Source organism: Vulpes lagopus, chromosome 9 (assembly GCF_018345385.1).
Source record: "Vulpes lagopus strain Blue_001 chromosome 9, ASM1834538v1, whole genome shotgun sequence".
NCBI classification, from domain to species: domain Eukaryota; kingdom Metazoa; phylum Chordata; class Mammalia; order Carnivora; family Canidae; genus Vulpes; species Vulpes lagopus.
In genome coordinates this window covers 52,562,955-52,590,660 of record NC_054832.1, presented here as the reverse complement: position 1 = coordinate 52,590,660, position 27,706 = coordinate 52,562,955, and the positions used below count along the sequence as shown (strand labels likewise).

At 42.3% G+C, this 27,706-nt stretch overlaps 1 protein-coding gene and 1 long non-coding RNA gene across 12 annotated transcripts in view; one reads left to right on the top strand and one right to left on the bottom strand.

Moving 5' to 3' along the window:
• The window catches only part of LOC121498790, a 115,962-nt gene that overhangs the window by 31,289 nt on the left and 56,967 nt on the right, over nt 1-27,706 (top strand). The gene's annotated exons all lie outside the window — the stretch shown is intronic.
• The window catches only part of ZNF704 (zinc finger protein 704), a 242,056-nt gene continuing 227,569 nt past the window's right edge, over nt 13,220-27,706 (bottom strand). The window contains exons 11-12 of one of the 3 annotated variants that reach the window (XR_005989897.1): nt 25,288-25,415; nt 13,220-13,847 (exon numbers count right to left, since the gene is read on the bottom strand). The gene's annotated coding sequence lies outside the window, so the exon portion shown is untranslated. Of the gene's footprint in view, nt 13,848-18,625; nt 18,973-25,287; nt 25,416-26,689; nt 26,960-27,706 lie in introns of those variants that run through there. The other 2 variants (XR_005989896.1, XR_005989898.1) reach the window with 2 other exon arrangements.

Below are 27,706 nucleotides of genomic sequence, written 5' to 3'. Positions count from 1 at the left end.
GAATAATTAAATATTTTGAGGGAAAAAATCATACATGTCAAGAGAGCAAGAATGCAGCATAAATGTTTTAAGGGCTGTCTCTGATGGAGTATATGGCTATGGGTGGAATTTATAGTCAAACAAGGATGGGGGCATCAGGTGAAATGTGGCAGGCCAAGAGATGAGGCTCTTTAGTCCTAAGGAAGATATATGGTTCATAAGCCTAAGAGAGAATTCAGTGTCTAAAGAGAAAGCTCATTTTTTGGATATATAAAGTTGTCAAAAAAAAAATCCATAAAACACTTTTTTTTTTTGCTGTTCAGAAACCAAAAGTAGTAAGTAAGTGCAGACCCTAATGGAAGTGAGGGCAGAGAATCAGGCAAAAGGGAGGCCTGGGGGCCTACACACTCTAGTAACACTCAGTCATTTTGGGGGAGACCAGAAGGAAACACAGCTGTGCTCTCTCTGCTGTGTAGAAAACAAACAGAACAAAGAAATTTTTTTTTAATAAATTAATTTTTATTGGTGTTCAATTTATCAACATACAGAAAAACACCCAGTGCTCATCCCGTCAAGTGTCCCCCTCAGTGCCCGTCACCCATTCCCCCCACCCCCCGCCCTCCTCCCCTTCCACCACCCCTAGTTCGTTTCCCAGAGTTAGGAGTCTTTATGCAGAACAAAGAAATTTAAATTAAATGATGGTAGCTTGTCAATTTAAAGCCTACATAAAAGGCAATTAGAAGGAATGAGTATCAGGGGCCCCTGGCTGGCTCAGTTGATAGAACACCCAACTTTTAATCTCACGGTTGTGAGTTTGAGACCCAAGTTTTTAAGTAGAGATATCTTAAAAATCTTAAAAAGGAAAAAAAAAAAAGGTTTGACTATCAGACAGCCAGAAATTAGACTTTAACCTCTTCTTTAGTTTTACAATATTTTTACTGCAAAAGCACATAGTAAACATTTTAATTACAGATCCCTATCACAATCCTTTAGTTGCAGTTCCCAAATCCTAAGTCTCTGAAAACTGAAAGAAGAAATTTTTTTTTAAGCAAAACGGAAAATCTTCAAGCACATAGATTGTTTGGAATAGCTGACTAGCCTGCTAGGCTAATCGTGTGCTCAAAGACCACAGACGAGCTGGAACTATGGAGACAGAGAATTTTAGATGTAGGTGGGTACTCTACATAGTACTTGGAAAACCTGGCCTGAACTAACATGAAGTTATTTTTGTTCTTGTTTTCCTATTTCATACAATTATTCTTTTCTGCTGTAGAAATAATGTGTTTGATGATGAGCTGCTTCTTCGCTCTCTTTTTCAGATATATTCTCTTGCCTATGAATGAAGAAACAGCCCTTTGAGATACTTCTTAACATTTTCTTTTCCTGAGCCTCAGTTTTGGCTTAAGCAGATATTTCCATTATCCCGGAACTGTGCCCCAGGATAGGATAGGAATGACCAAGTGCCTAGGTGGAAAGGAGCAAAGAAGCACAAGGAATAACTTGCCATTTTCTTGATCTTTTCCCACTTGCCTTCTTTTATGATTCTATTTCTTTAGTCTTCAGAGTTCACTTGAGAACTCCCAAGTGAGAAAAAGAATTCTTTCCCATCCAGAACTTTTTCCTATCCAGAAATAGTAAATCATTTTATGTATCTATTATTAATATAACTTCCGTGTCTCTTGCCACATGGGCTCCCTGCCCATGCTTTCTAGGACTCTTCCTCTCTGTACCTGGGAATTGTTACCTGCCTGAGCCTTGAAGTGTTCTTTCTTACATGATCTTCCTTGTGAATGTTCTAGCACTGAATATGTATGATATTAAAGTAATAGAATATATTACATAACATGAATATGAATGGATTTGTACATGATATATTGAATAAGATCGTGCAAATAACACATGTAACAAATTTCTTGGTGTTCTATTAAATAGACTCTGTAACTATGTGTCATCATCATTATGATACCAATGATGGTGGTAGTTATTATTGTTTTAATATCCAGAATCCCTAGGCAGCCTTTTCCTTGTTCCACGTTCATTTCCCTGGGCTCTCCTCATGCTTTCTGATGCTTGTTGCTTGGGCCAAAGCAAAAGGGGCTCCCTCATTCTCTTGGAACCTCATGAAGCAGGGTGATTTCCAACATCTCTAAGTCTTACTATAGATTGCATCTTCATCCAGGTAAGTGACACACCATCTCCCTAGAACTGACAGTTTTGTAGAGCATGCACTTAGAGGTAGAAAAGCCCCTCAGACTTATCCCAGGAAAAGGTCATGTTTCTTCTTCATAGATTAGCACTATTACTACCTCTTTTCCCTCTCTTCCAAGAAAACCCACATTTCCCATCCCACAAAAGAAAAATAAATCTTATCTCTGAGAACACCTCCACATGTTCCAAATTTGGCTGTCTTCTTGACTCTCCCAAAAGCAAATTTAAAAAATTATACCTTTATTCTCCCAGGAAAACTTATCTAACATGTATTATTTAGCCTTTAATCTCTATGAAGTCTTCATATATTTTATTTTATCATGCTAATAACTAATGTTTATTGCAGGCAAATTAGAGAATATATGTGAATTAATGTAAATTAAAAAAGGAAGTAAAATTATGTATAGTTTTGACATCTAGGATTTGCTCTGTTAGCATATAAATGTGACTTCCATATTTTCTCATGTAATCCAGTTTTGGGAATGAGATTATTGTGTACATACCATTTTGAATCTGAATTTTATTTTATTTTATTTTTTGAAAAGAGTTTATGTATTTACTGGACAAAGAGAGAGAGACAGAGAGCACAAGCAGGGGGAGTGGCAGAGGGAGAGGGAGTAACAGGCTCCATCCCAGGACCCAGAGATCATGACCTGAGCCGAAGGCAGATGCTTAACTGACTGAGCCATCCATGTGCCCCTGAATCTGAATTTTAAAATTATAATTTAACATGTTTTGGAAATCTTCGCTTGCTAATAATTAAAATCTGATGTAATCCCACATTGAGGTTCAATCTGGAAGGGAGGGGAGATACCCTACTCTTGGATTTAGTAGCATCCATGTGGAATTCAGAAATAAGCTTCACTATAGCAGAGAGGACATTACATCTCTTTTAGCTCCTTTGCCTTGTTGTTGTTGTTGTTGTTTTCGGAGATTTTGTTTATTTGAGAGAGAGAGAGAGAGAGAATACAAACAGGAGAGGAGGAAGCAGACTCCCTACCCTACCCTGGGTAGGGTGCTCAATGCGGGACTCCATCCCCGGATCCAAGATCATGACCCTAGGCAAAGGCAGACACTCAACTGATTGAGCCATCCAGGAACCCCCTGCCTTGTTTTTCTTCGTCATTCTTGTCTCCACTTGACCATTTTTGTGTGTTGTCACTGGGTTGTCCATCCTTCCCACTAGAAAATAAGTTTTGTGAGAGCTGAGATTTTGTTTCATTATTGTTACAGCCCTGGCAGTAGAACTATATCTGGTACAAAACCAGCACTCAACCTAAATTTATTGAATTAATTAATGAAAAATTCACACTGCAATTTGAGATTGTCTACTTTGTTCGTTTATTTGGTGTCTTATTCATTGTATAACATTCTCCCCTAGGATGTAAGCACAACACCTGACATGTGGTAGGTCCTCAACAGATAGTTTTTGATGAATGAATGAGTGAATAAGTAAACTTGTATCTTCACTTGATGTGACAATAACCAAGTCAATTGTGTCAGAAATAGTGTTACAAAATGTCCATATTCTCTCCTACATTTCCCAGCATCCCTTGCAGAGAGGTTGTAGCCACATGACAAGTTCTGGCCAGTGGATTATGAGTAGAAATAACCTGTGTTATACTCTGGAGATGAGGCAATTAATGAACTAAGGTGCTTCTTACATCTCTTTCTTTCCCAAACTCAGGATCTTAGAGGCCGGATGTTTTAACTGACATAGCTTAGGGTGGAAGAAAAACATCCAGGCCACATTAGATTTTAGGTAAGTGAGAAAAACAAAGCTTTTCTTTTGGGTTTAGTCAGATATTTTGAAGTTTGCCTTTTTAGGGCTTACTGCAACATAGCCAAGACTGTCCTGACCAGTATGCATATAAAACCAGATATAATACAGATACAATATAAAATTAGAAATGTGCTCTTGGCCATGGAATTGAACAATTTTAATTGACATAAACTAGGATGTAGCCTATAATTTTGAACTCATGGTTTTATTTGCTTGCTTGTTTTTATGATGCCCATCCTAAGTGCTTGGCTGAAAGCAAAGGATAGGAAGCCTGAAAATGTTCTGAATATAAATTAGATTTCTTTAGATGTGTCAGGGGTTTGAAATAAAATATTTTAGTTTAGTATACTATCTAGATTGTTTCCATTGTAAATTCTAATTTCACCTAACCCATAGGTGATTTATAATTTCTGAATAGGAACAGTTCCCTTTGAGCTGTAGTAAGAAACAAATTCCTGTACTCTTGGGATATCATATTTTCAGGCTGACAGCTGCAAAGGTGGCAAATATGAGTTAGAGAGTGCTATTGGCTTGCAGGAGTCAGTCATTTACCTACTGCAGAGAGGTTCTCAAACTTTCTCAGCTCCTGGTTAGAGTGAACTCAGTAATTTATTCATGGGCCCTAGGCCAAAAAATATATAATAACATCTCAGCTTATTAAGTACTCAGGCCCAGATAAATGACTGGTAGTAAAATTTGTGCCTGAGCACACGTTGTCACGTTTCCCTCAAAAATTTAAAGCCTCCTGCAGGGCCCATCTGATTCACTGCAGTGACTTAGGGCAACTCAGCCCACATAGTTTGGGACTCTATTTCTTTGATTTAATATTTGTGAGGATTTGAGGAACCCTATCCTTTGATGAACTCATAGCTTTTTTTGAGCTTCTGTTTTTTGTTGGGAAATCTGAATATCTACTAACAACATATCAAAATGTAGTAACTTGAGCTTCAAGTGAAATTGGAGCATTTGTTGAATTTGTTGAAATTGTGGCATTGTTCTGTATATTTCACCTTTCACCGAAGGAAGTCACCAGAGTAGATGACAATAGGCCAGGTCGCTAGACAAGAGAATGAAGTGGGTGAGCTAGGCCTGGTGCTTCCAATCTCTGTTCTCTTGGCATCCAGGAGTCCATATTCTTGTGCATTTCCTGTGACGTCTCTGGATAATCCTTCACAGCTTCTTTGATCAGCTGATCCTTGCGTTGGAGCTTTTAATTGTTGACATTCTTCAAGTTCTGGTCTTAGATTTCTTTTTCTTTTTTTATTTATTTTTGATAGAGAGAGAGAGAGAGAGGCAAAGACATAGGCAGAGTGAGAAGCAGGCTCCATGCACCGGGAGCCTGATGTGGGATTCGATCCTGGGTCTCCAGGATCGCGCCCTGGGCCAAAGGCAGGCGCCAAACCGCTGCGCCACCCAGGGATCCCTGGTCTTAGATTTCAATGATAGTTTATGAGCAGATGGCTTGCCAAGCTTTTAATTTATTCCTTCATACTGTGTTTCCCTTTTAAAATCACTCTTTCAGGATCCCTGGATGGCTCAGCGGTTTAGCACCTGCCTTTGGCCCAGGGCGCTATCCTGGAGTCCCCGGATCCAGTCCTGCGTCTGGCTCCCGGCATAGAGCCTGCTTCTCCCTCTGCCTGTGTCTCTGCCTCTTTCTCTCTCTCTGTGTTTATCATGAACAAATAAATAAATAAACCTTTAAAAAAATAAAAAATAAAATCACTCTTTACTCTTTAGTAAAAGAAAGTCAACCTTGACAGCCATGTGTAGAGATCTTGGGGAGACAGAAAGGGAGGGTAGTCAAGGGGTGCCTTCTCAACCTTCCCTCCCTCAGGTTCCGTAGAGGGAAGCTAGATCCTGTGAAGGGAATGCCGGTGTTGTAGGTCCAGGTGGTGAGGAGCAGTGTCTCTGGGGAGACAACTCCAGAGGAACTCGAGAGGCAAAAGAAAGCTTCCACTTTTCACAGTATGCTAGATCAGGGGTTCTTCACTCTAGATGCACTCTGGGGAGATTGTTTTTTAAAATGCCAAAGTCCCACCCTGACCAATAAAATCAGATTTAGGAAGAGAGGTTTAGGTATAGTTTTAAAAGGCTCCTGAGGGAATTCCAGTGATGAGTCAGGGTTGAGAACTACTTTGCTAGAGGAAGCTGACCTTGAGAAACAAGTGGAGATGAAAGTGGGGAAGATTGATTTTGAACCTCTCCTGGGCTACCAGCAGGTTCAAGGGAGAAGGTTCTGGATCTTCAGGCAGACATCTTGTCACATGAAGCTTAGGAATAAACCCAACATGGAAGACTGCGGAACCGAGATACGGAAAAGTGTCAAATCTTGATAATGTCATTTGAGATATTCCTGAAGCTAGCAACGTGTCTAAGAATTTCAGTTGTATCCATTCCTTCTCTCTTACTTTTGCAAGTATAGCTTGGATTTACTGCCTTTGTAAATGGAGACAGCAGAGGGCTGCTTGCATGGCTTCGACTCCCTATTTCCCCCTTCTTCATTAAAGCTTTCAATTGGAGACATTCCTATTTTATGCCTTATTTAAAGGACTTGGTTTTTGCTTTGGTTTGCAGAGTCTACTCACTGTGTCCCAATATTTGTTCTTCCTTTCTTCCATGTAATAGCATTTCTAGTTGATCTGCCTAGAAAAATAAAGACAATTCTTAGTCTCTATTGCAGCTATGGCCAGAAGACTAAGTTTTGGCCAACAGGGTCTAAGTGGACAGATAATGTGATAGCATCCAGATTCCTTAAAGACAGCAAGACATCCTTCCCCCATTTTGCTACCTGAAACATAGAGGTCACCATCTTTAACTTGAGGATGACACCATTCCTTAAGGAATGAGACAAACGAGAGCTCAAATCCTGGCCATTCTAGGAAGCAGAGCCACCACATTGACTCTGGCCTGACACTTCCAGAGTTCATTTATATGAAAGAGAAATACCCTTCTCTTGTTAAGTTGATACTATTTTGGATTTTCTGTCACTCAAAGCTGAATCTAATCCCAGCTAATATGCCCTCTTAAGTTTCATCTTGATAGACGTGGACCATCACTTTGTGTCTTTGGGCACTGATGTCATCATTCAACATCTCTGCCCCCTCCAGCTCTCTGTCATCTGTTAATGAGATCAGTGTGCCATCTGTGCCGCCATCTGAGTCATTAATAAAAATAGGATCAGGAGAGGGCTAAGGACAGCAATCTCTAGCCTTCTGCAGAGAGCTCTCTCATTGGATGATCTATGCATCTGCATGTGGACACAGGTGTAGAGCGGTGCAGAGGGAAGCCAAGGAGTGTTGACCATAGATCCATGGATCTCAAGCTTTAGTGAGTCTCAGAACCCCCTAGAAGGCTTGTTAAAACCCAGACTTCTGGGCAGCCAGGGTGGCTCATCGGTTTAGAGCTGCCTTCAGCAGAGGGCGTGATCCCGGGGAACCTGGATCAAGTCCCACGTTGGGCTCCGTGCATGGAGCTAGCTTCTCCCTCTGCCTATGTCTCTACCACCGCCCCCCCCCCCCAATCTGTCTCTTGTGAATAAATAAATAAAATCTTAAAAAAAAAAAAACACAAAAACCCAGACTTCTAGACCTCAGCCCTGGAGTTTCTGATTCAGTATGTCTAGGGCGAGGCTCAAGTAATTGGATTTCTAGTAAATGCCAGGTAATGCTGATACTGGTGGTTCAGCAACCACACTTTGAGACCCATGACTCCAGGGCTATGATTTTTAGTTGGAACGTGAACTACAAAAGAGCAAGAATATTTAGAAGTGGTTTAGCTATGGAAGGGAAGTCTTTTGAGGAGTTGCAGAGTATCAGGGAAGGTTGGATGCTGATAGGACCAGGGCACTGCATTGTGGCTTATAGGAAAGAGGCCAGCAAGGTTGGGCACAGATGAAGGTAGACTGGTCCCTGTACTTTGAGGAGGCTGTTGGAGTGAGCTCTTGTCCAATGGCTTCTCTTTTTCTCAGGGAAGATCTGCAAGAGCATTAACAGATGTGAGGGACAGTAGTAGCTATATGAGGAGAAATGATGAAATAGTTTTAGTTCACGCAATGTTCCAGGGGAGTGTAATACCCACTAGATGTAATCAATAGGTGTGATACATGCTAGGGAAAGATAGGAAGACTCAAGCAGTCCTTGAGTAACTCTTTAAGGAGTTAATTGACTAATGTTCATATTTGTACATTACTGTGAACATCTAGATATTCATCTTTCAGCACTTCCAGGGAGGGTATGGCACGATATCCATCAAGATGTCTGCAGGCCCAGCAAAGTGCTTGGTGAATGTTCAGTTCACAGTAGACGGGCATGTGAAGTTCAGTTTGTAGTTTAGATTGTCCCCCTGGAATAAATGGCAGTTTATTAGCTTGTCCATGGGTATATTTTTTGTTATTGCGTGATTATCTTAGGAGAAATAATGCTTGATACATTGTTGGAGTATCACACCTTAAAAAAAAAACCAAAAACACTACAAGTGTACAACCACCAGATCCTGAAACACAGTGTGGAAACTTCATTCTTTCCAAAGTAGTCACAAGAAATCCCAACAGGTGCTGCCACATATATGCACATTTCAGCACATAGGAATATCCGGAGTCCTGGTTCGGCAGGCTTCTCTTTGGGCATATGAAAAAGAGGGGAATAAATCTGGGGGCATTTGCAATGGCTTCCTGCCCCACCACAGAGGTAGGGATTGGCCTACAATCACTATTGGTTCTGAGAGGAAGAAATTAAAAACCCAGTAGAAGAGCAGAGGACAACTCTGTCACTAGCAGAACGGGTCCCCAGAGAATGAGGGAGTGTCCAGCTGTCCCCATGTGCTTGGGACTAAGGAGGTACCAGGGATGTGGGACTTGCGGTGCTAAGCCTCTGATAGTCTAGGGCAAAGCAAGATAAGTTGATCACCCAAGCAGGGGCTGACCCTTGTGGGGGCAAAGCCCAAATAACAGTGAGCACAGCCAGAGTGCCCTCTTGATTGATGGGAGGAGAGAAGGCTGGCTTCGAGGGTGTGTGGCCTTAGTGTGGTGAAGTCACAGGCAGCCCTGCACTCTACTCTGAAGAGCCCTGTGCTGGGGCTAATGCTCTGCCCTCCTCACTTGAAATTCTTTTTTTTTTTTTTTTTTAGATTGTATTTATTCATGAGAGACACATAAAGAGAGAGAGACAGAGACATACACTGAGGGAGAAGCAGGATCTCTGCAGGAAACCCAATCTCAGTACTCAATCCCAGGACCCTAGGGTCATGACCTGAGCTGAAGGCAGAGGCTCAACCACTGAGCCACCCAGTTGCCCTCTCAGTTGGAAGTTTTAATCACTTTCACTTAAATCATTTTGAAGAAAGGGTCTTCATTTTCCTTTTGTACTAGGTCCCTCAAGATACATAGTCAGTCTGCAAGTTATGTAGGAAGGGAGCTGGGGTTTGCTTTTCTTTTATGTGGCCTGATGAAGAGATGAAGACAGATTCTCTCTCATCCTCTCCCTCTCTCCCCTCATCCCTCACCCCTCACCCCCTCTCTTCCTCTTCTCTTCCTTTCCTCTCTCCCACTCCTTTCTCTCTCCCACTCTTTTCTGTCTCCTCTCTCTGGTTCAGTAAAACCTATGTGAGCTATTTATTTGTTAAGCTTTTAAAAGACCAATAGTGTCTTAGCACAAATGTTAGTGCCTAGAAAAATCGACTTGGCTTAAATGCAGCTTCCCTGCCCCCACCCGGATCCGTTTCTCCTGGCCAAGCAAAGAGGATCTAGAAAAGTTGAAGAAAGTGTGGCAGAGGGGTGCTTGGGTGGCTCAGTGGTTGAGCGTCTTGCCTTTGGCTCAGGTCCTGATCCCAGGACCCTGGGATCGAGTCCCATACAGGGATCCTCACAGGGAGCCTGCTTCTCCCTCTGCCTAATGTCTCTGCTTCTCTCTCTGTGTGTGTCTTCCATGAATAAATAAACTCTTAAAAAAAAAAAAAAAAAAGCTTTGAAGAAAGTGGCAGAAATGACAGCTCAGGGACCTCCAGAGGGGAAGCAGCTCCACGGAGCTCGCCAGGCATCAAATGGAAAACCCTCAGGCAGGACGCAAGGGGTGCTCGCTGTAAATTGAGTTTTATAACCGAGGTGATAAGAGCAGGCACTTAGCGGAAGGGAGGGAGAGTTAAAGCTGCGGAGGGTGGGTGCGCGCGGCCGGAGGAGGGTCCCCCGAGGAATTTCTCCCATGGCAACTTCTATTCTTGCCCAGTTATTTCACTCCCCTTCTTGGATGTTCACAGCCAGCGGTTCCAGCGACAGGGTGTTTTACTGTGGTGTTTCCGTGGGCTTTGGTCGTTTTTAGAGACGGGCCGCAGGGAGGGCAGGGAGGGCAGGGAGCGCTGGCTGGGCGGGCGGAGATCGGAGCGGAGATGGGAGTCTGAGCCTGTGCGGAGCGGCTTGGTGTTCGCGCCGCGGAGGTGACCTTCCAGAAGCGGCCGAGCTCCGCCGGGTTCTCCCCGGGCCGCGCCTCCTCGCGGGGCTGCGGGGCTGCGGGGCTGCGGGGCTGCGGGGGCGCGGGGGTTGGGGATGCGGGGTGGAGGGATGCGGGGCTGCGGGGGTTAGGGATGCGGGGTGGAGGGATGCGGGGACGCAGGGCGGCAGGGATGCAGGGACGCGGGGCTACTCGCGGGGGTGGGGGCGCCTCCGGGTAGGTGCCGCCCGGCGGGCCGCGAACCACCGGGCTCTTTGAGGCTCTTTGAGATTTCCGTCGTCTCTGTCTTCCGGTCTTTTACCGAGAGCTGCCAAAGCCCTGAAGGACTAGGCCCCGGGACGGGAGTTGCATGGGGGCCCCCCGCCCCCCGCCAGGGCTGGGAGGATGCACAGGCTCTGGCGCCTGCAGGTAATAGCGTTAAGAAAGGCCCGTGGAGGCCCAGGCTGAGCGCTCTGAACTTACTGCTGCGGGGGCGGGGGGGGGGGATACTGTAAATACAAAGCGTGATCTGGCTGGAAAAGAATAATTTTTAAAGCTTAGAGAATTTGGCAACCTGCGTGTGTTTGCGTCCCGAGTTATATTTAAGTGATGAATGACTTTCAGGCAATGAGGCAGAAAGGCAAGACAGGAGTTTCCCAGGGGCTGCCAATCCGTCCAAAGCAGGGACATCAAACTCAGGTGCCCTCCTGCTTTCTTGCTAAAACGTCCTCACATAGTAAAAGTTGCTCCCCCTTTGAGCTCTGCTTTAACAACACGAGCATTCAGAACAGGATCGCTGATACATGATTTTAAAATTATTGCGAATATCTAGACAGTTACAGAGGTCACTTTTATGAAGTACTAGGCATTTAAACATTTCGTTGGGGTGGTTGTGAAGTCAACTCAGGTCTGCTTTAGGAAACAGACCCTGTTTGTGTGTTAAGGCAAACGTTTCCCAAGCAAGGTAAATATTTAAAATAGTTAAGGAAACGATGACAATGTCAACATTTTATGAAGGGCAGAGTTAATTGAAATTATTGTTGGATGGTGAATATTTAATTTCGAAAGATGTGCATCTATCATTACTGTTCCCTTTTAGAACATCTTAAACCTTAATTAAAATCTATTTTTAGAAGGTTTTTTTTACCGAATAGTCCACTAGAGGGCAGCATTTGATAAGGGTTAATAGAAATATACATTGTAATTTACAGATATCGCAGAAGTTTAATTTGTTTATTAACAATGATAACAGTAGAAAGTTCCATCTTGCCTCCATCAGCACAAATGAAGTAAAGAAGCCACGCATGCTTGGTTAAATAGTTCTTAAAAGCAGCAGATCCTAAGTTGGATAGGGTGTGTGTTTTACAGTTTTCAAGTTGAAAAAAGCAATCAAAGGAACTAAAAACAATTTAGGTAGTACTTTACAAGCCCTGGATTGATCCCATTGGCTTGCTAAAAAGGAGTTTGGTTGTTTTAACTCAATCTCCAACACACTATTTACCCTCCCTGGGAAACCATCCAAATTTGGCTGCATTCCATATGCTAGAAAAAGCTCAGAGTCAGAGCCAACTGTGGGTTTGACTGTGGTGGCGGAACAGCACCAGGAGAGGTTTCGGGCTGTTTTCCAGGGGCTAGAAACTTTGCAGCCACACCCGTTGGGCGGTAGTGATTAGGAGGCGGCTGGGAGGTATGCTTGGCGCAGAGACGTTAGTCAATAAATGTTGGTTTTTCTTCTGCTCACTCCAATTGTTTCCTGACTTGTGATGTTGCTTAACTTCTGTTTGCTGTATTTATGATTTTTAAAAAATTAAACACACATGCACATGGTAAACAAATAGTATAAGATGATACACGATTGTAAACATCTTCCTGACCCCACATGCCAGACCTCTCCAGAGGTAACCACCAGTCATGACTTTTTGTATATCACTTAGAAAATTTCAATGAAAAACTTGCCTATATAAGCATATGTATATACTGTACACATTTTTATACAAATAGGACCATATTCTATCAATGTTAGTCTGTATATCACTTTTTAAAATTCACTAATGCATCTTAGAAGTCTCCTTATGCTATGGCTTAGCTTTTTCAATTTTATTTCTCAATGACTAGAACTTCGTCCCCCTCCGCCGTCCCCCGTACCCCCCCCCTTTTGTCTCTCAGCATCAGAGAGAGTACTAGCAACAGTTTAAGTAGTTTAAGTGTTTACTAACCATTCTGGGATTGATTGGCTGAAATGTCAGTCTGCCCCTGATGAGGTAAGAAAGAAGAATTGTAGTCACATTGAGGAATTTGTTTTGTTCATTTCCAAAAATAAGTTAAAAAAAAAAAAAAACTCCTTCCCCCTAGAAAAGGTACATTGGATAATCTTTAGTATTTTTCTTAGCTTCTAACACTTGAAATTGACTGCAAAACCTTGCATTATTTTGGTCTGTGGGTTGTCCCAGCTCCTTTCTTTTCTTTTGTCAGTTTGGCAGGTGTTCATAATCTCATTACTGTGACTGGGTGATGACAGGGTATGAAGGGGTCCTCAGGAGCCAAAGACAGCATTCATATGGGTTTAGTGGTTCCACGCAATGTTAACACTGATGATGGTCCTCCATTTTTTCCCCCATGAGTCTCTATCAGAAGGACCTGAGCCTCTTGTCCCTCATTTTAAGGATCATGTATTGGGATAGATGAAATCACAAATAAAAATCTTAGTACTTTTTGGATGTATATCCTTTGTTTAGCTTTTAGCCTTGATTTGAGAACCCCCCCCCTTTTTTTTGTTTCTAAAAGATCTGTGTATTTTATCATTTAGAAATAATCATACCTAGAGACTTGATTGTGGCATAACCTCTTAATTTTTTAAAAATATTTTATTTATTTGACAGAGAGATAGAGAGAGCCAGAGAGCACAGTGGGGCAGGGATGGCAGAGGGAGAGGGAGAAGCAGGCTCCCAGCTGACCGGGGATCCTGATTAGGACTTGATTGCAGGACTCCAGGCACATGACCTGAGCTGTAGGCAGACACTTAATCAACTGAACCACCCAAGAGGCCCTTAATTTTTTTCAAGTCCTTGCATAGTTGTAACAGTGAGTCACAGCTATTTCCTACTGATTGTAGGCTAATTCTCTAAGGCTGTAATAGGATCACAATGAATCTGAAATGCCCCTTTCCTTCCAAGGACCCATGTATCAGCAAAGTGGACTGTGTTTGCTCTCAACTCTTCTTGGTTCTGGTCCTTTTCTTCCTTGTTTGTTCTCAGAAGTTCTACCGGTTTCTTAAGGCACAGCTTCAATGTTACTGTTTGCATTCAAGCCAGTAGACTTTGAGGTACTCCATGTACAGAGATGTGTTCATGGCTCTAGAGAGACAACATGGATAAGGCTTGGTTTCTTCTTGCAGCAGCTCTGTAGGTGATGGGGACCACAGCCATGTGGGCAGTGCTGCAAGGGGGACCTCCAGGGTGCTGCGGGAGAACACGGAGGGAATGGCAGGTTTGTACTGGGGATGAATTTGTGTCTTCTTAGAGGGGGCGGTTGGTTTTTCAAGAGTTAGAAGCTCTTGATTGACCAGTTGTTTGTCAGTAGAAGGCTATTCTAGGTTTGAGCAAAGGCTATAGGTATTTTCTAATGATGGCAAATGGGAGAATGACAAATAGGCTTTGTCTACAGGGTGGGTGCTATGGAAGAGGTTGGACACAGACGTATCTAGGTTCCAAAGAGCCCTAATTGTCATGCTCTAGACTTGGGAATGGAAAGCCAGGGAAGAATTCCATGCGGGGGGTGATTGGATGGTTGATGATTGTGTAAGTTAAGCCAGGGAACATGAAGTGTCCAGGTGAGGAGACAGGAGGAAATTGTGTGGGTTTTGTTCATACTGAGTTGAGGGTGCATCAGAGACCTCTCTCTCCCGGGTGATTTCTGATAAGATTTTGGGAGCTCAGAGGAATCAAGAATAGAGATTTTGTGAGTGAAAGATTAATAAAAATATTTTCCCCTTCTTTATAAAAAAATAAAATAACCTTGGGTTAACTTTTTGGCTCTGTTTGCCTGGGAACCTGACAGAGGTGAATGCTGGCTACATTATTTATTAGGCAACACTGCTTACAGTAAGAATGACCTGTGGTTGCCGAGCTGAGTATGGACCATAGAAGAATATCCGTGCCTGGTGAGAAGGCACAGCTTTGGGCTTCCTGAGCATGGTGGGTACTAGCTGGGCTCTCCCCTCACTGGGACCTGGAAGCTGTGGTTCTGGGACTGTTCCAATAGAAATAGTTCTTGAGGGATGGGAAACCAGTGCCTAGTTGACTGGGGACAACCTTACAGCTGCACTGCTTCCTCTGCATTACGGTGAAGCCAGTGCTAGGTGAGGTTCCTGGGTTCTGTAAGTCCTCTATGAGATGGGACTGCAAAGAGTGGACATTGTGAGAAGTTGATACTGAATTTATTGACAAAAAGCCAATTTCTTCTCTTCCTGCCCATAAAAGAGAATGTTCTGGCTTTGTGTGATCAACTAATTTCACCGAACCCCGATAGTGAGCAAAGTGTATGTCCTTAGCATCAAACACAGTCAGTGCTGCTCACACAGCAGATGCTCAAAAACTGTCGAGAAACTGATATCAAGAAATACTTATTGTGGTGCCTGGTGGCTCAGTCAGTTAGGCGTCTGCCTTTGGCTCAGGTCATGATCCCACGGTCCTGGGATTAAGCCCTGCCTAGGGGTTTCTGCTTCTTCCTCTTCCTCTGCTCCTTCCCCTGCTTGTGCTCCCTCCCTCTCTCAAATAAACAAATAAATAAAGTCTTTTAAAAAAATAACTATTTATTGACTACCTTCCCTATTTCAAATACTCTTGTTAGTTGTCAAAATACAAATATGTGTCAAAATATCTCACGGACTTCATAGTTTATTAGAAAACACTTAGAAAAAAATTTTGTCACAGTGTGTGGAAAGGAGAATGATGAATAAATGACTTACAAGGCTGTTGTCATCTTAGAGCAGCAAAAGGGAACCCTCAGGATTCATTAAAAAAAAAATTTTTTTTTGAGAGGAGATGCAGAAGGAGAGAGAGAATCTCAATAGGCTCCACACTCAGTGTGGAGCCAGACATGGGTTTGATTTCAGGACCCTGAGATCATGACCTGAGCCCAAATCAAGAATCAGATGCTTAACTGACTGAGTCACCCAGGTGCTCCAGGACTCATTTTTTTTTTTTTAAATTTTTATTTATTTATGATAGGCACACAGTGAGAGAGAGAGAGAGAGGCAGAGACACAGGCAGAGGGAGAAGCAGGCTCCATGCACCGGGAGCCCGACGTGGGATTGGATCCCGGGTCTCCAGGATCGCGCCCTGGGCCAAAGGCAGGCGCCAAACCGCTGCGCCACCCAGGGATCCCTCCAGGACTCATTTTAAAGTATTTCTTTGTAACTTGTTTTTAAGGTTATATTTAAATTCTCGAATTTTCCTATCTCTCTCTCTACCAATTTAATCACTAAATATCATCATCCTCTTCATTATCATTATTGTCACAGTTAGCACTTAGTAAGCACATAGTATATTTGCCAGGAATTGTGCTAAATGCTTTATGTGGATTATCTAACTGAATCCTCATAACAGCTTCATTAGGTAATTACTAAAAGTATCTGCATTTTACAGATGAGAAAACTAAGTTGGTGGAACCAGGATTCAAACCTGAAGTCTGACTCTGGAGTCCACCTTCTTAATGACTCTGCCATTCTGCTTCTTGCCGCTATCACCTCAGTGATACTTAGGGGAAATATGCTCTAGGCATTTATCTACTTGGGTCATAAAAAGGACAAAAATACATATGCGTAGGTCTAGAAGTAAAGGAGAGTGATTTATTCTTCAAATGGATTACAGTGGATTTAGGACTGATGTAGTAAAAATGTCTAGTTCTTTTTTAAATTAAAAAAAAAAAAGGATTTTATTTATTTGAGAAAGGGAGAGTTTGAAAGGGGGAGGGGCAGCGGTGGGGAGGAGTGGAGAGAAGCTGACTCTACTGGGCAGGGAGCCCAATGCTGGGCTTGATCCCAGGCCCTGGGCTCATGACATGAGCCGAAGGCAGACGTTTAACCAACTGAACCACTCAAGCATCCCAAAGATGTGTGTAGTTCTTATTTACAAATCTGCTAAGTGAGAAATCACTTAATGTTCTTTGTGAGACTTTAAAAGGACACATGAAGCAAAAAAAAAAGGAATTTTAAAATTGGCAAGGACCTGGATAGACATTTTCCAAAGAAGATATATAAATGACTAACAGGTAAATGTAAAGATGTTTAACATCACTAATTATTAGGGAAATGTAAATTAAACCACAGTGAGAAATCATCTCATACCTGTCAGGATGGCTATTATCAAAAAGATAAGAGATAACAAGGGATGGTAAGGACATGTAGAAGGGGGAACCCTTGTTCACTGTTGGTAGGAGTGTAAATTGGTATAGCCACTATAGGAAACAATATGGAGTTCCTTAAAAAATTAAAAATAGGACTGCCATATGATTCAGTAATTCCACTTCTAAGTATTTATCCAAAGGAAATGAAATCACTATCTTGAAGAGATATTTGTATTCCCACATTTATTGCAGCATTATTCACGATAGCCAAGATATGGAAATAATCTAAGTTGTTTTTTAAAAAGGTCAAATTCATAGTAACAGAGTATATTGGTGGTTACCAGGGGCAGGTAGGTAGGGGAAATAGGGAGAAAATATTATATTATATACTTGAAATTTGCTAAGTGAGTAGATCTTCAGTATTCTGACCACACAAACACACACACACACACACACACACACACACACACACACACGGTAAAAACACACATGAACAAACAAAATGTTGGATCTCAAGTTACAAATTAATGCCAAATAGTATATTTTAGTTAAAGCTCAAGCTATAGGACTTTTGGGTTTTACTTTACCTTAGATGTGGTTGTTTGGTTGTACTATATCCTTATAGAAAACTCAGATAATTTTATTTTAAACTTTAATTATGCCTTGAAAATTTGTGTTAATACAGGTTTAACTGCAATAGAGTGTTCTGCATGCTAATATTTGATTTTACCAAATACACAGAAGTGGAAAGACATTTAATCTGTCCAGTATTTCTTAGTAATACTTGAGAATGTATCTGGGAATGCCAGAGAAACTGTATTTTTTTTCTCTCTCTCTTTTTTTTTTTTGTAATTGACTTTCTTCTCCTCCTCCCTCCCCCCACTTTCACCCTCCCCTCGTTTACATAGGAGAAGGATGGTTTGGTCTCTCTTCCGTCCTGCCAGCCCACTTGTGAGCTGGTCCGCCACATTGCTTGGCGCTTCTGCTGGCCCTGCGCCCCCTTCCCAAGCCCTTGCACAAGGCTTCTGGGGAGAGGTGATGGGGAAGTCTGAGCTTCTCTTCACATTCCTTTCCCCAAATCTCTACACTACCACCAATACAAGGTTATGTGTATAAGTAGGGAGTTGACATGATCCATTGTCCAAGTGGGACACTTGAGAGTGAAGCAGGGATCGTTAGTAATTGCACCAGGGCATCAGACACTAAGTGGCAGTCCCAGGCAAGCTGAGATGCATAGTCACTTCAGCCTAGGAAATGTTTACTGAAAGTTTGTGGGCAACAGAAAGGAAACATAGAGCAAGCAGCAACTTAAAATTGACTATCACTCACTCACTCATCGCCTTCTTGAAAGTTCTTCAGAGTCCCTACCCTGGGGGATTCTTTCTGGAGCTTTCAGCCTTCTCCCTGCTCTTTTCAGCTCAGGTTTGGGGAGGGGCGGGGGTTGATGTCAAGAGTCCTCTCTTCTGCAATATCCAGGAGGATAACCATTAGCCACATGTGGCAATTTAAATTTAAATTAAATAATTTTAAAAATTCAGATTTTCAGTCATAAGACCACATTTAAAATGCTCAATAGCCACTTGTGGCAAGTGGCTACTGCGGTGGGGAGATGTAGAACATTTCCATCATCTTAGAAAGTTCTATTGGACAGCACTGTACTCTCCTCAAATCTCCCTGCTTCTTTTCCTAGTCCAAGGTCGTTTATCCTCTGTGCCCTCCACACATGCTGCCCAACTGTCCAAATTCCATTTGTGTATTATGCAGAAAAATTGGCCATTAAGGATTGCCCAAAGAGTCTGTTTGTTTGTTTGTTTTTTAAAGATTTTATTTATTCATGGGAGACACAGAGAGAGAGGCAGAGACACAGGCAGAGGGAAGCAGGCTCCATGCAGGGAGACCGATGTGGGACTCCATCCCGGAACCGGGGGATCACACCCTGAGCCAAAGGCAGGTACTCAACCACTGAGCCACCCAGGCATCCCTAGCCTGTTTTCTTTCTACTAAAAGAACTGTCCAAGCTCTCTGAAGTGTTTCCCTCAAAAACCAAAGACCTGTCTACCTAGGGATGAATGATCCCTCAATCCCAGAAGGCAGAATAATTTACACCCAATTCTGGTTTCTCTATCATCATGACACTGGTTTTCGAATGTGGCATTTGGAAGCAGTTTTGTTACGTTATCATCATATGGTGAATAAACATGTACAAGAAGTTCTAAGTCAAATCCGTTGTTTATGTGGCTATAAAAAGCAAAGAGAAGAAAATGAAAAAAGAATTAGAGCTCAGCCGTAGGCACAACATCAACTTTTTTTTTTTCAACATTAACTTTCAAATAGAAAATATTTGACTTGTACTGAGGAAGAGTCTGCATTATGTTGAATCATCTTGCCAGATGGCCAACTAAACAAATGAACTGAAGCAAAACAGGCTAGATTTATGGTTTCATTGCAGTCAAAAATAACTTTTCTATTATTAAAAGTAAATAATTTAATGTGAAGGTGTTGTGGCTTACATAACAGTTTTGGACTGTGAGATTTGCTTGAAAATAGTGATACTGCAGAGGATGGCAAACACCGACTGGCCAGAGAAAAGAGAATGATTCATTTTGTCTAGGCAAGGCCAAGGGTGCATGCTTATAATCCCGTTTTTCCAGATTGTTGTCAGATTATAAAAGTTCTAGGACTTAAACCTCTGTTCAGAGGTGTTTATTGCTTGAGTTGTTTTTTCAGAAAACCATCCTCTTTCCATTGCTACCACCTCACAAAAAACTTAGAGGGGGATGCTGCTCTTCATATTTTATTTTTCTGCTATATATATATATATATATATATTTTTTTTTTTTTTTTGGTAGAGGATGTTGGAAGATCAGACTCTGTGTGACTGAAGTATCTTTGCAATTTTTTAAAAAAGTTTATTTATTTGAGTAATCTCTACACCCAACATGGGGCTTGAACTCATAACCCTGAGACCGAGAGTCTCATGCTCTTCTGACTGAACCAGTCAGGCACCCCAGCTTTGCAGTTTTTATTCTGTTTATTCATTTGATAAACTTTCAAGTACATTTTGATGTGTGTATCATTCCAGGCCTGATCACCCTCATTCCCTCCTAAGTCTATTTGGAATTTACTCTTTCATTTCTGCCTTCAGTAGAATAGGTAGACAGAGACTATGAAATTATGTACAAGGAAAGAAATATGTCCAATTTGCTACTGGAAATTTTGATCAACCACAAGCTAAGTGTCACAAACTAAGGTGCGTGACTTGGGATAATAACATATAAGAAAGGATGATTGAGGGGATCCCTGGCTGGCTCAGCGGTTTGGAGCCTGCCTTCGGCCCAGGGTGTGATGCTGGAGTCCTGGGATCGAGTCCCACGTTGGGGTCCCTGCATGGAGCTTGCTTCTCCCTCTGCCTGTGTCTCTGCCTCTCTCCATATATATGTCTATCATGAATAAATAAAATCTTTAAAAAAAAAGAAAAGATGATTGATATTGAATAGAGACAAACACTTTGGGTACTTACGATTCAGTTCATGTTTCCTACCTGCATCTCCTGCATCCTTCCTTTATATTCATTCATTCAGTCAGTCATTTATGACCCATTTGTTTACGACACATCAGAGAAGTAGCAAGTAAGGTCAGCATAGTCCCTGCCCTCACAGAGCTCTTGGGCAGTGACTAAGAGATACCTAACCTCTGGCAGAGTGGAAACCTTCCTCCAAAGAAGTGATGAGGAGTTAACCAGATGAAGGATGGGAGTGGAGGTGAATGCAGGGAAAGGGACAGCAAAACTTAGGGGGAGTTCCCAGGCAGAGGAAAGAACATGGGAGAAGGTGCTGGAATGGGAAAGAGGATGTATGTGTAAGGGGCTATGGCCAGCAGATAGAGAGAGGGTTCCATTGGACATAGCCGAAGTGGTCAGGGACTCACATTTGCTGGCCTTGGCAGGAACTGGAGTTATATCCTGAGAGCAAAGGAAATTTGCCAAATTGGATAAAGTAAGAGTTGTGTGATCACATGTGTGTTTTTAAGAGCTTCTGTGAGAAGAGTGCAGTGTAAGGGTACAAAAGTACCTGAGGGAGACCAGCTAGGTGCCATTGAAGAAGGACAGGGAGTAAAGGATGGGGTCTTCTGCCTGGGTGGGAATGGAAACACAGATTGAGTATTTATTGAGATATTTAGTAGGTAAAATCCAATGGACTTGGTAATGGACTTGTCACAAGGAGTGAAGGAGAAGGTGTTGTCAAAGATGACACTGGGCTGGGAGGGGCATGTGATACCATAAGGTAGAGACTCACTGTGGGAGGGGAGGAGGGAAAAGAATTTGGAGAGGCAGAAAGGAGAGCAAAGCTCTGGTCTCACCAAAGATCCTGCGGGAGTGGGCAGTATGAACAATGCCAAATAAATTTAGGGAGACTTCAAAGTTGAGTGGTTCTGTGCCCTGCTTTCCAGAGCTTGCTGCAGCAAGAGTCCATTGAGGCACCAGAAAAGCCATGTAAGGGAGGTATTGTGGCATGTCAAGGTCTAGGATGGTTTGAAACAGCCTTTGAGTCTCCCAGGATCCCAGGAGATCCTCTCTCCCAGGAGAGAGGCAGAAGAGTCGAGACAAGGCCAGGGTGCTGGAAGGGTCCCGGAGGGAGTAACATGGGGTATTATCAGTAGATGTGCATGGACTATGCCAACTAGAAACCACGCAGGGTCACAGACATCAAGAGTGAATGATGGGATGATAGAGACAGAAGTCCAAAGACCAGATGGAAAGAACCTCTCAGCAGATGACAGCATATGACTTTCTGGAACCAGATTCTTTTCTTTTTTAAATTTTATTTATTTATTTATTTATGATAGGCACACAGTGAGAGAGAGAGAGAGAGGCAGAGACACAGGCAGAGGGAGAAGCAGTTTTTAAGAGCTTCTGTGAGAAGCTCCATGCACCGGGAGCCCGACGTGGGATTCGATCCCGGGTCTCCAGGATCGCGCCGCGGGCCAAAGGCAGGCGCCAAACCGCTGCGCCACCCAGGGATCCCTGGAACCAGATTCTATCCACCTCACCATCCCTGTGACTGATCTTGTGCAAATGCCCAAAGAAAAGGAGACAGGAGATAACGTGAGTGGCCAACGTGAGTGGAGATAACGTGAGTGGCCAAGTGAACAAAAGAGCCTTGAGTAGATCCCAATATTATAACAATTCAGTAATAATGGTAGTGCAAATCTGGAAAATGGCTGGATTAATCATAAATGAGACTGGGACAATTGGCTATTTGGGATGAAAAAATATATTTTGATCTTTTTTTACCTATAACAAAATATTTTAGATAGAAAAAATCGCCCCCCATAATATAAAAAACCTGAAAGAAAATGTAACGCAATATTTTCTAATACCTGAATATGCGGGGCCTATCTAAGCTATAAATAAGATGTGAAATTTTAAAGAAAAACATCAACAGATTTCATGACACAGTGATTTAAAAATTTGTATGAAGAAATGTCTCTGACTGAATTTAAAATGAATATAAATTGAGTATATATTAGAGCAAATAAGACAGAAGTTTACCTCCTAACAACATAAAGAACTCCTACTAATATGTAAGGAAAAGTTAAGATCTCAAAGGATAAATAAGCAAAGGACATAAACTGATATTATATATATATATATATATTTTAAAGATTATTTATTTATTTTATATATATATACACACACACATATATATATATATACATATATATATATATATAGAGAGAGAGAGAGAGAGGGGTAGGGACACAGGAGGAGGGAGAAGCAGGCTCCATGCTGGGAGCCCGACATGGGACTCGATATCGTGACTCCAGGATCGCGTCCCGGGCCAAAGGCAGGAGCTAAACCACTGAGCCACCCAGGGATCCCGAATTGATATATTATAAATGAATACTTGAGATGGTTAACATGGAAAAATATGTATGTATGTATTTATTTATTTATTTTAAAGATTTAAAAAAATTATTTATTCATCAGAGAGAGAGACAGAGACAGAGGGAGAAGCAGGCTCCATATAGGGAGCCTGACATGGGACTTGATCCCGGGTCTCCAGGATCACACCCTGGGCTGAAGGTGGCACTAAACCGCTGAGCCACCTGGACTGCCCTGGAAAAATATTTAATATCATTAGCTGGTATTGAATAAGTATACATTAAAACAAGAATGACATACCTTTTAAAACCTCTCAATTTAGGAAAGATTAAAAAAATTATAATGCTCATTTCAGTTGAGCATGCAGGAAGATACACATTCACTTTGCTTTTGGGAGCATAAATTGAACCAAATAATTTGGATAGTAATTTGGTAATCTGTATTAAAGCTTAAAAGCGTTTAAAATTGGAAGCAACAAGGGGCACCTGGTTGGCTTAGTGGGTAGGCTATGCGACTCTCGATCTTGGGGTTATGAGTTCAAGCTCCACATTGGGTGTAGAGATTACTTAAAAATAAAATCTTAAAAAAAAAATCGGAAGCAACCTATGTTTTCCATATAGGGGAATATATCAGGAAATCAGTGCATAACTATATGTTGTACTATTACACAGCCATTGAAGTGGAGGTATTCGAAAATATTTAATGATATGGGAAAATGCGTATGCTATAATGTTAAGTGACTAAGAGCAACATGCTGAATTATATATACAGTGTGATCACAACTATGCACATAAATATGCACCGAAATAGTTTGAAAAAATGCACCAATCTACAATCATTTTTCTTTGAGTGTTGTAATTATCAGTAATTTTATTTTCTTTTTACTTTTTTGTTCTCCTGTAGTATGGAAGAATTCTAAGTTGGAAAAATTAGAAAATAATCTTTGTTGGAAATAAACATCTACCTGTAGCTTTACTGCAACTTAACATGGCTCCTGCTCTAATGGTTTGATGTGATTTTGTTGGCAAATGCATTTGCCTCAAGCTTTTTATTTTTTTTTATTTTTATTTTTATTTTTTTTTAATTTTTATTTATTTATTTTTTTTTTGCCTCAAGCTTTTTAAATGATGATGATGGTGTCGATGACTCACATAATACTTTTATAGCCTTCAATATGCATCAGGTACCATACTGCACACTTTACACATATTAACTCATTTACAATGCACAATACTCATAGGAGGTAGGTCATATTATTCCTCACATTTTATGGAGCAGGAAATTGAGGCACAGGGAGGTTAATTAACCCCCCCCCCCCACAAAGGTCCCACAGCCAGTATATGGTGGAGCTGGGATTTGAATTCAGCTAGTGTTGCTCCAGTGGTCCTACTCTGTATGTGCTGCATGGTAATGTTGAAGAGAATAGATAGCTTTGTTTTTCAGAAAACAAGCAAACAAGATCTTAGGAAAAACAAACATCAAACAACAGTAATAAATGCAAAATGACATTCTTGGGTCATGAATCTCATCTATGAAGTAGAAGAGTTAAGTTAGGTGATCTTTAATACACCCTTGGGTGTAAATTCTACAATTATATTGATTAGCTAGAAACACTGAGTTTTAGATTCTATAGTAGGAATGCTAATTATTTCCTCCCTCCATCATTTCCTTCCCAACTTCACGCCTTTTTATTAGGGACCCTCCACCATGATTCCTAACACCACATCTGCCCCCATGCCCCGTTGATAGGAGCAGGGGATGATATTTCACCAAAGCTGGGCCAATGACTCCTGAGCTTGGAGTTTGCACTCCAGGATGTTAGACTACTCTTGACAGGTGCTGGTGGGCCTCTGGTGGCCATTTTTCACCACTGCAGGGGATGGGACTGGAAAGGCAGGGGGGTATTGTTTTTGTGTTTCCCAATGGCTTTCTCAACGTTGCTTCTAGGCCTCCACAAGGCCTTGCCACATTATCCTTAGATCTTACAAGACACCCTGTGTCCTTTCAATATATTCCCTACTTGTGTTTGCTTAATCTAGTTTGAATGGGATTATTATTTTTTAAAGATTTTATTTATTTATTCATGAGAGAGAGAGAGGCAGAGACACAGGCAGAGGGAGAAGCAGGCAGGTAGCCTGACATGGGACTCTGATCCCGGGTCTGCAGGATCAAGCCCCGGGCTGAAGGTGGCGCTAAACCGCTGAGCCACCTGGGCTGCCCTTGAATGGGATTATTATGTGCTACCAACCATGTACTGGCTTGCAGCATGTGTGGTATAGCCTCAAGGCGAATAATGAAGAATTTGCGCATTGAGCCATTTTTCGAAATCTGACTTGAGATGTTTTCCTGTGATGATTCGGGCATTACAATGAAATCCGCTAATTAAGGAATGGTGAAAATGCTATTGAAAGAGATGGTGAGAGACCCACTAGCCAGCTGGTCGGCTGATGGCTCTGGTCGGGAGTGGAGGTTAGTTTACAGATATAACTTAGAGGTGAGGACACTTGACAGTTTTCAGGTCACCCAGGGGTTACTATACTTAAGGGAATTGATTGCAAACTCACGAGGGGCTCCTGGATCAACGTTTTGATGCCAGCAACATGCATGTGTTGCTCAGAACATTAGATCTCCACAGTGTACAGGAGCACCCTTGAAACGGAGGCACTCACCTGTGCCGGACGGACACATTGCCAGTCCTTGTGCGTCCCTCTGTAGCCTCCTGCTGGGCCATGTCTCTCTTGCGCTGGATACTGTGGATACCTCTGCCTGTGCTGGTCGTCCTGTTTGCCAGGCAATACTTGCATATAATTTAGAAAAAAAATGGAGTCGAATATTAGAAGAAACAATTAAATGAGTTAGAAATAGCTGCTTCTAGGTGTATGTTGAAGGGGCTCAAGGGGGCAGAGCAGCAGGGGTCTGCTTTCAATGTAAGCTTTTTACTGCCTCAATTTTTTATTTTTACTATTTACATATATTACTTAGATACAATCACTATGATACCTAGCTCCCCATTATAAATAAAATAGTGTCTGTTATGTCTTAGTGCCAGCCTAGATTCTCTCTCCTGTGTTATTGACTCAAATCCTAGTGGTCTCATTCCATTTACTGTGCGTGCCTTTAATAGTGCTGACTCATTTTGCAATTTATTTCATTTAGAAGCATTCTTCTTTTTATTCTTTGCTTAGATACTTATTGAATTCTTGCTATGTGCAAGGATTTGTACATTAAAAACATTGGATGTTACTGTACACTTTGTCCTGTGTTGGGTAATTATTAGGTAATCAATATGGTTATTGGGAATTGGCTGTTTCTTTAGAATGTACATATTTTAGAATTTTTAGAATATATATACATTCTAAAGAAACTAAAAAGTCTTCAAAATGCTCACTTACTTCCTCCCACTTTGCTTTGTTTGGGCAATGGTATATTGAAAGCAGAGAGCATATCCAAAGCCTGAAGAAATGCTCTGATCAGTTTGTTCATTTATTCATTAAAAAAATGTATTGCTCACCTAGTGTATACACCTGGTAGTGTATTCTCAAAGGTGGATAAGAAAAATAAGACATAGTCTGCAACCTCAAGAAAGGTAAGGTCTTGGAGGATATTTTTTGAGGGAAAAGTAGCGTTCATTTTCCACATTAATTCATTACTTCATGCGCTTTTGGTATGCAGCATCCCTTTAGATAATAAGCATTTGATAAATACTTGTTTTGCAAACAGATGATTTACACATCACCTTGCAGGGGTATCTCTAGCCTAGATTCTCTCTCTCTCTCTTTTTTTTAAAGATTTTATTTATTTATTCATGAGAGACACAGAGAGAAAGAGAGGCAGAGACACAGGCAGAGGAGCGGGAGAAGCAGGCTCCATGCAGGGAGCCCGATGTAGGACTCGATCTCAGGTCAGGCCTCCAGGATCATGCCCTGGGCTGAAGGCGGCGCTAAACTGCTGAGCCACCAGGGCTGCCCTCTAGTCCAGATTCTCAATATTTTCTCCTGCTTCCCACCCCTGAGGGCTACACAGCCTCTGAAAGTGGCTCTCAGAGGACAGCTTCCTGGAACCTTGCAGGGAGAGCCTGGGAGAAGCAAAAATGTGCATGCAGTTTGAGCACCATTCATGGAGATATGCTGTGTTCATCCTCTTTCATCGCAAGAAATGTAGGTGCTGGGAGTTAACTGTCTGGCAACCATTTCCGGGAGGCCCGAGGATACTACTGCAGTGGAAGGAGGGCTGGCATCCACGTGGTTGTGGGCCTGGCAGAGATGCTGTGGGCAGCACACGGAGAATCTAACTGTTGCATGGGAAGGCAGGGCCCGGCTGTCCCTGTGGTGCCTTCGGACCCTGGAGAGAGACCAGAGCCAGAAGAGAGGAGCGTGAACAGCAGCACAAAAGTGGATGACTGGGAGGAGATGGGAATCAGCAAGGGGGTGACGAGCAGCCCACACCGGCTTCCAGAGTAGAGGAAAGCCAATGGGCAGAGACAAGAGATGAGCTCAGCTTTAGAGAAGTCACAAGAGAAGTCACTCATGCTGAAAGGTCCCTAAAAACACAGATCATCCACTGGGCAGGGTCAGGAGTGGGGGAGGCCCGTGTCCACACCTGGGTTGTGTGGTCTTGGGCCAGTTACTTAACTTTTGGAAGGTGCTTCCTTCTGGATAAAACTAGAGTGACAGTTCCCACACATAGAGCTGTTGAGGGAATTAAGTGAGATGACCACATGAAAGCAAGCAGCATGCTGCCTGGCACACAGTAGGACTTCAGTAAGGCTACTTTTACTTCCTGTCCTACTGCATCTCGGGAAAGGGTGAGGGGCTCCGTGTGCTGTGTGCTGAATACAAGGAAATCACAGAATCAGTGACTGGGAGCTGAACCAGGAGTGGGGTTGGGGCTGGGGCTGGCACAGAAGAAAGCACTGGGCATCTGACTTCACAGCCCTTCGGTTCTGGAATAGGCTGAGCTACACAGCTCGGTCTCCGCTGCTCATTTTATTAATTGATCAAATAATGATGATTGGGGGTGACCAAGAAAACATTCGGGTGTGCCGTGTAAGCTATTTGTGAAGCCAAGATGTTTTTATTTTAGAAAGAA